The sequence below is a fragment of the Colobus angolensis genome, unplaced genomic scaffold (assembly GCF_000951035.1).
Source record: "Colobus angolensis palliatus isolate OR3802 unplaced genomic scaffold, Cang.pa_1.0 Scaffold512, whole genome shotgun sequence".
NCBI lineage: Eukaryota > Metazoa > Chordata > Mammalia > Primates > Cercopithecidae > Colobus > Colobus angolensis.
The window spans coordinates 334,380-342,569 of NW_012118622.1; positions in this window are offsets into that span (position 1 = coordinate 334,380).

The following is an 8,190-nucleotide window of genomic DNA, read 5'->3' on the forward strand; positions in this document are numbered from 1 at the left end:
CTCCCAAAGTGCTGGGATTACAGACATGAGCCACCGCACCCAGCCCAGATGTGGACATTTTTAAGAGGTCATTATTCTGCCTCATACAGGTCACTTTCATAAACATTACCCACACCAAAAATACGTTTTGCCTTCCTACCATGTCTCACTTTTCTGTCTGCACAAATCGCAGTGAAACATATTAGCTCTGCTATGAAGTGGCTGCATGACCCTAGGCCCCTCATTTGACCACCCTCAGACTCTTTTTTCATCTTCAGTGTAAGGCTGACCCTTACTACATCAGAAAATGACAGTGGAAGAGAAAATTAACATGTGTAAGACATTAGTCACAGAGCCTGGTACCTGATGAGCCCTCGGTAAACATTCCTTTCAGTCCTTTCCTTTCACCATCCCATTTTTCTTGCCCTCACTCATCTTTTCCTTCAACTCCTTTCTCTTTAGTAACTTTCTCAGTCTAACCTGCCAATTAAAAAAGCCACAGTACCCATTCTCTCATGATTCTGATGGTATGTTCTTTTGATAGAGTCTGCTATCCACTCAAGGCAATGGTATCATGTATATGGAGATGTCTGCAACAAGAAATCCTTTTTATGTTCACACAAAATTTATACATGATTTCTCTTAACTTACGCATACCAGTCTCAATTCTACCCTGTTATTTCATACATGCACTTTATTATTTTATTCTTCAGTCTTTCTCCTTACACCTTAAAAATTAGGATAGCACAAAAACAAAAATAATGGCCTGGTCCAGAAGAGGGTATTCCTTTAGCAAGATGAATGCTTTCCTTTTTCATGATGAATGCTATCTCCAAGGCAGCCCCGAAGCCCATTTCTGGGTTTGGCTTACATCACAGCCATTCCACTCTAGGAAACATTCTTAGATTCCCAGGAGATAATGATTGTCACAGAAGCCAACTCACTGTGAGTATTCCTACTGTTGGGTAAAGGAGTGTTTACAGAATGTTGTGTATGAGGTACTTCTCCTAAATTCTTCTACTCCTGGAAGTCAAGATTCCCACTAACCAGTTTTATCTCCAGCTGGCCTGCCTGGACCCTGACTGGAAAGTACCTCCCCACTCTGGATGGCCAGGGTGGCACTTTTGCCTATTCCCAAAATTATAAGAGCTCACATACTGATGCAGCACTCACTATGCACCAGGCACTATCCTAAGAGCTTTTCATGTAGCTACAGTCATGACAAAAAAATCCTAAATGCCACCATCCCCATTTTTACAGATTAAAAAAAAAAAAACTATGGCAGAGAAGTATGCGCCCACTGTCACCTAACTCTATAATTAAACCTCATCCTCCACTTCATCTGGTGAGAGGGCACTCTAAGATTTACAAGGTCTCCTGAATGACATCCACCTTCAAAAATGATTTTTGTCCCATTTGCTTTCAGGATTTGACAGCCAGCATTTTGTTTTCTGTCTCATGCTTCACTTATGGACCTGTTCCCTAACACTACACTCACAAATGCATAGCCTTGCATAAATGCTAGCTTTTAGAAACCTGAATCTTTTTTGGAAAAAAGAAAGGCCAGGTTCCAAGTCTCAAAGAAGTCATTTTTTATTCTATTGTCAACTCTTTGCATGACCATTCTCTGGCCATAAACAAGTCCACTAGAAACAGAAAGTGTAATGAAAAGAAAGTAGGAGAAGGGTGAGTTTCTAGATAGACACACAGGGAAAAGATTCCAAATCCAGAAAAATTCATAAAATGCACCCAGGGAGTGTGGCTTTGAGCAATGACAGCCTCACCTGCCATGTTCCATGGGTGTTGGCCTCTTACTTCCTTCTCAACCTGCCCTTCCTGGTCTTGCTTTCTTAGACTAATACAAACAACCTGGGAGCTGGTGTCAGATCAGAGCACACAGCACTGAGTGGTAGGGTTGGGAAAGGCAGAAAAGGAAGAAGAGTGTTTGACTCATGAAGACCTCACGCACCTAGGTACACATCACCTAGACAGACAATAGATTACTGAAGGGCTTTGCAGGACTCGTGGTGGTTATCCAGAATGACTGACTGAGGCAATGGTCTTGAAAAAATTGAATTTTATTGAGCCATAGCTTCAAGGTGCACCCTGGGAAAACATGAGTTGCAAAAACCTCGGTGGCTTGTGTTCTCTCTGAAGACGTTTCAGGAGGCTTAGCATTTATACATTTTATTAAAGGATAGAAGGCAGGTAGGAAGAGATACAGTGGGCAGAAAAACAATTGATCTAATCTTCCCTTTCTTCTGTGCCTCAGAAAATAATAAAGTTACAATTGGTATGTCTTTCTTTTGCAAAGAAATATACATCTTGAAATGTTTTGAAGCCAAGAAAAAACTTTTTCTTCAGGCAATCATCTGGAGATGCCTAAGATCTTTGGCTTTCCTGTTTACACCGTTCTTTTTCTTTTATTTTTTTTTTCTTTAAGAGACACACTCTTGTTCTGTCGCCTAGACTAGAGGGTACTCACTGCAGTCTTGAACTCCTAGGCTGAAGCGGTCCTCCCACCTTAGCCTCCCAAGTGTCTGAGACTATAAGCATGCACCACTGCACTTGGCTAATTTGATTTATTTTGCTTAGTAAAGATGTGGTCTCCCTTTGTTGCTTAGGCTGGTGTTAAACTCCTGGTTTCAAGTGATCCTCCTGCCTTGGACTCTCAAAATGCTGGGACTACAGGCCTGTGACAGCACACCTGGCACCCCAATTCTTCAAAAGCTCTCAGAGAATGCATTGTAGAAAACCTTTGTGGCTGTATGTTTCACCTGATCCTACCTGACTAGGAAGGCTCATTCTGGAGAATTCACATCCCATGGAAAAGGGGATGAAGTCAAATCAGAGAAGGGCAAAGGGAAATCACAGCAAAAAGGGGACAGTATAATCCTGGAACCTTATTAAAGTCACACAACTGCTTCTTCAATTAGAGCAATTTGTTTGGCAAACATTGCTCTAAACCTTTCAGTTGTATGTTGGCTCACCTGTAATATGTGGAGCAGTCTATAGACCCTAAAGATTCCTCCAGAAAGCTGCTAAAACTGATAAATGAATTCAGCAAAGTTTCAGTATACAAAATTAATGTGAACAAATCAATAGCTCTGCTACACAACAACAGTGACCAAGCAGAGAGTCAAATCAAGAACTGAACCCCTTTTACTACAGCAGTTTTAAAGAAATAATAAATAGGAATATATCTAAACAAGGAGGTGAAAGACCTCAAGAAAAACTACAAAACACTGCTGAAAGAAATCATAGATGATGCAAAAAATGAAAATGGACCCCATCCTCATGGATGAATAGAATCATTATTGTGAAAATGACCACACTGACAAAAGCAATCTAAAAATTCAATGCAATTCCCATTAAAATGCCACCATCATTTTTCACAGAACTAGAAATAACAATTCTAAAATTCATATGGAACCAAACAAGAGCCAACATACTCAAAGTGAGACTAAGCAAAAAGAACAAATCTGGTTGTGTCACATCACCTGACTTCCAACAATACTCTAAGTCCAAAGTCACCAAAACAGCTTGGTGCTGGTATAAAAACAGGCACATAGACCAACGGAACAGAATACAGATCCCAGAAATAAACCTAAATACTTACAGCCAACTTATCTTTGACAAAGAAAACCAAAACATAAAATAATTAAGGACACCTTATTCAACAAATGGTGCTGAAATAATTGGCAAGCCAAAGTAGGAGAATAAAACTGGATCTTCATCTCTCACCTTATACAAAAATCAACTCAAGATGAATCAAGGACTTAAAACTAAGACCTGAAACTATAAAAATTCTAGAAGATGACATTGGAAAAATCCTTCTGGACATTGGCTTAGGCAAAAAATTAATGACCAAGAACCCAAAAGCAAATGCAACAAAAGCAAAAATAAATAGGTGAGAATTAAACTAAAGAGCTTCTGCACAGCAAAACAACAGTCAGCAGACTAAACATAAAATCCACAGAATGAAAGAAAATCTTCACAATCTATACATTTGAAAGATAACCAATAGCCAGAATCTACAAGAAACTCAAACAAATTAGTAAACAAACAATCCCATGAAAAAGTGGGCTAAGTATATGAATAAAGAATTCTCAAAAGAAGATACACAAATGGCTATCAAACATATGAAAAAACGCTCAATTTCACTAATGATCAGGGAAATGCAAAAGGAAACCACAATGTGATACCACCTTACTCCTGCAAGAATGTTCATAATCAAACAATGAAAAAAATAACAGTTGCTGGGCACGCACAGTGGCTGACACCTGTAATCCCAACACTTTGGGAGTCCAAGATGGGCAGATCACTTAAGGTCAGGGGTTGGACACCAGTGTGCACAGCATCGTGAAACCCTGTCTCCACTAACAATACAAGAAAATTACCCAGGTGAGGTGGCACATGCCTGTAATCCCAGCTGCTCCAGAGGCTGAGGCAGAAGAATGGCTTGAACCTGGGAGGCAGAAGTTAAAGTGAGACAAGGTCATGCCACTGCACTCCAACCTGGGTGAAAGAGAAAGACTCCAGCCATCTCAAAAATAAATAAATAAAAGTAATAGATGTCGATGTGGAAGCGGTGAAAAGGGAACACGTCTACACTGCTGGTGGGAACGTAAACTATAAATGAGTGGGTAAAGAAATTGTTGTATATACACGATTGAATACTACTCAGCCATAAAAGGAATGAATTAATGGCATTCAAGCAACATGGAAGAAACTGGAGACTCTTATTCTAAGTGAAGTAACTCAGGAATAGGAAACCAAACACTGTATATTCTCACTCATAAGTGGGTGCTAAGCTATGAGGATGCAAAGGCATAAGAATGATACCATAGACTCAGGGAAAAGAGTGGGAAGGGAGTGAACGATAGAAGACTACAAATCGAGTTGAGTGTATACTGCTCTGGTGATGGGTGCACCAAAATCTCACAAATCACCACTAGAGAACTTATGTACTTAAATACCAAATCCCCAAAAACATATGGAAAAATAGATTTAAAAATAAAATAAAATGACAAAAAAATTAAAAACAGGGTTCCTAAAAAATTCTAAAATTAAAAATAAAGAAAAAGAAAAAGAAAAAAAAAGGCCCTGAAGGTCACATACCAGAAAACTCTATTATGTTGCCTCTTAGTGCATATGTTCGAGCCCACTGGCTGAACTTCTGAGAACTTATTGGGAAGCTGCTGATCACCTGTTTCCGCTCTTTTCTATCTATTGTGAGACTGTATCTCCCTGGCACTACCTGCAGCCAATTATTACTTTAGAGAGAGAGTTAACAAGCAATTGACTTGACCATCACCTGGTGATGATCACTTGCCATTTCTAGTATGGGGGTGGTGGAAGGATCTCTCCTGCCCTGCTCATGTCTGACCAACTACCTACTGTAACACTTTCAGATGATTTTTGTTTGTTTGTTTGTTTGTTTGTTTTTGTTTTTTTGTTTTTTGTTTTTTGTTTAAGAGTCTCACTCTATCACCTAGGCTGGAGTGCAGTGGCATGATCTCAGCTCACTGCAACCTCCGTCTTCCGGGTTCACACCATTCTCCTGCCTCAGCCTCCCGAGTAGCTGGGACTACAGGTGCACGCCACCATGCCCGGCTAATTTTTTGTATTTTTAGTAGAGTTGGGGTTTCACCGTGTTAGCTAGGATGGTCTCGATCTCCTAACCTCGTGATCCGCCTGCCTCGGCCTCCCAAAGTCCTGGGATTGCAGGTGTGAGCCACAGCATCCAGCCAACTGTGTATTCTTTTTGACACAGGCATATATACTTAAATGTGCTGGCTCTCTTGGGGCTGCCAGTAATATATCATCCATAAAATGAATAATTTTGCTATTACAAAATTCTTTTCCAGTGGGGAGCAAGGCTTATCTATGTGTTACTGATACATGGTAGGACTATTCAGCATTCCCTGAGGAAGCACTTTCCAATAAAATCGGCAAGCTGACCTTTCATTATTAATAGCTGATAATGTAAACGCAAATTTTTCTCTGTTCTGTTCTGTGAAAGGAATAGTATAAAAACAATCTTTTAAGTCAATCACAATTATAGGCCAATCTTGACGAATTGCCACATGGGAAGGGGTCCCGTAGGCTGTAGATTAGCATTAATAGCACATAAGTCATGCAAAAGTTTCCATTTGCCAGACTTTTGGGAATGAGGAAATGGGTGAATTCCAAGGACTGTTAGATGGTTCTGTATGGCCGGCTTTTAATTGTTCCTCAACTAATTCATAGGCTCTTTGTAATTTCTCTCCCTTCAGAGGTCCCTGTTCTACCCAATTAAAATTTTGAGAGCACCACATCAGGGGTAGTAGAAGAAAAACAGTGACCATAATTATAATTTAAATTTAACTTAAATTTTAACAGAGAATTATAATTTGAGATGTTCCTTGTATACAAGGAACACATGAAATTTTGCTGTGGGCCGCCCGTGGAGCTGGAGGGCAGCAAAACAGGTCCTGGACAGTGGACGCACTGCGCTTGCATAGGCTCCACTTTTTGTCTGTGATGCTTTTTGTCTGCCCCGCTCCCTCCTGCCACGACTGGGCAGAGGTTACCATCCTGGGCAGACCCTGTCAGCTTGGACACTACAAGCTTTCTTCTCCTTTAGCCTTTCCTTACACCTGCCTCCCACTGGGCTAGACTGCTTCTCCTTCTAATGCCTTTTCTTACCTCTTTATAAACATACACCTGATTGCCTTATTGATTTTGCATCACCGGGCAGGCTAAAAGCTACCCTTTTAATGCTGCTTGCTTAAGACAGGGTCCCATAGCTGTAGTGTATGCCTTCTTTTCTCTTATTTATTGGAGCAGGGGACTCAGGCAAAACCTCCCTTTCCTCTTTGTTATTTTGGCCCCGTGATAGTGGGGTTGAGGGACTCAGAGGTGGTAAAGTAGGTGATGGTTCCTTCTCCTTCCCTTTTTTATGCTCTTCTGTGTATAATAGGACCAGAGTCACCCTCATTAAAGCCCATATCATTAAAGATTATACTGGGACCCGCTGCTCTTGTGCATGATGTCAGGAGATCGAGACCATCCTGGCTAACATGATGAAACCCCATCTCTACTAAAAATGCAAAAACATTGGCCAGATGTGGTGGTGGTGGCCTGTAGTCCCAGCTACGCAGGAGGCTGAGGCAGGAGAACGGCATGAACCGAGCAGACAGAGCTTGCAGTGAGCCAAGATTGTGCCACTGCACTCCAGCCTGGGTGACAGAGTAAGACTCTGTCTCACAAAAAAAAAAGAAAAGAAAAGAAAAAACAACCACAACAACGAAAAGATTTCTTCCCACTTGTTCCCAAACCTATACGTCTAGCTTACCTTCTTCCAGGAACCATGGGTTAAGTGATACAATTTTCATTACGTCTCTTAATTGAGCCTACAAAACCGAGGCTCCAGTGGCTTTAAGCAGCTGTTTGAATACTTTTAGATACTGCTTCTCTTGTGCTGATAACTGTTGTCCCTTGATAAAACCCTACCCTGAACAATTCCCTAGAACTTGGAGATCCCAAGCAGACACCAATGACCTACTGACTTACTGACTTATCGACTTACTGACTTACCAACCACATAGTCTTCACCTTCGTTTTCGAGGGTTCTGTCGCAATTATTTGCAGCTATACCTCAGACCTGGGAACCAACATGCAAGGTCCTCACACCAGGCACCAACTTTCTGGGTCCGACCAGCAGACCCTGACCCAGCAATGGAGGAACAAATACACTCAGACACAAATATCCAGTGAAAGAGCAGGCTAGGTGGCCAAGTCACTCACCAATACCAAGAAGGGTCTTGTAAAGAGTTAACAGCCTTGGCCCTGATCAGCCAGGGAAGTTCACATTTATTTAGTACAGATTAAATGACAAAGGTCTTGGGTAAACACCACTAGAAGGTAATTGACATTGCCGACCTCCCCGAGAGTAGTTTCCCCAGCATAAGATTAAATGTTGGTTTTAGGACCGCCTGAGTAAACAAGCTATTTAGATAAACTCCTCTACATTCCTATGTACCCAAGCCCTAAGCTTTTAAGATAATTCAGCTGCCTTCAGCCAAACCTTTTACTGAAGCTATGAAAACCCCCTGACTTCCAAGAAGGTTTTTGACTATTTTCTATAACTATCTTTACAATTTTTCTTCTAAAATATTTCCCACCACCTTGACTGAAGTCCCACAGTTGAGAAGACAAGGAAGGGCA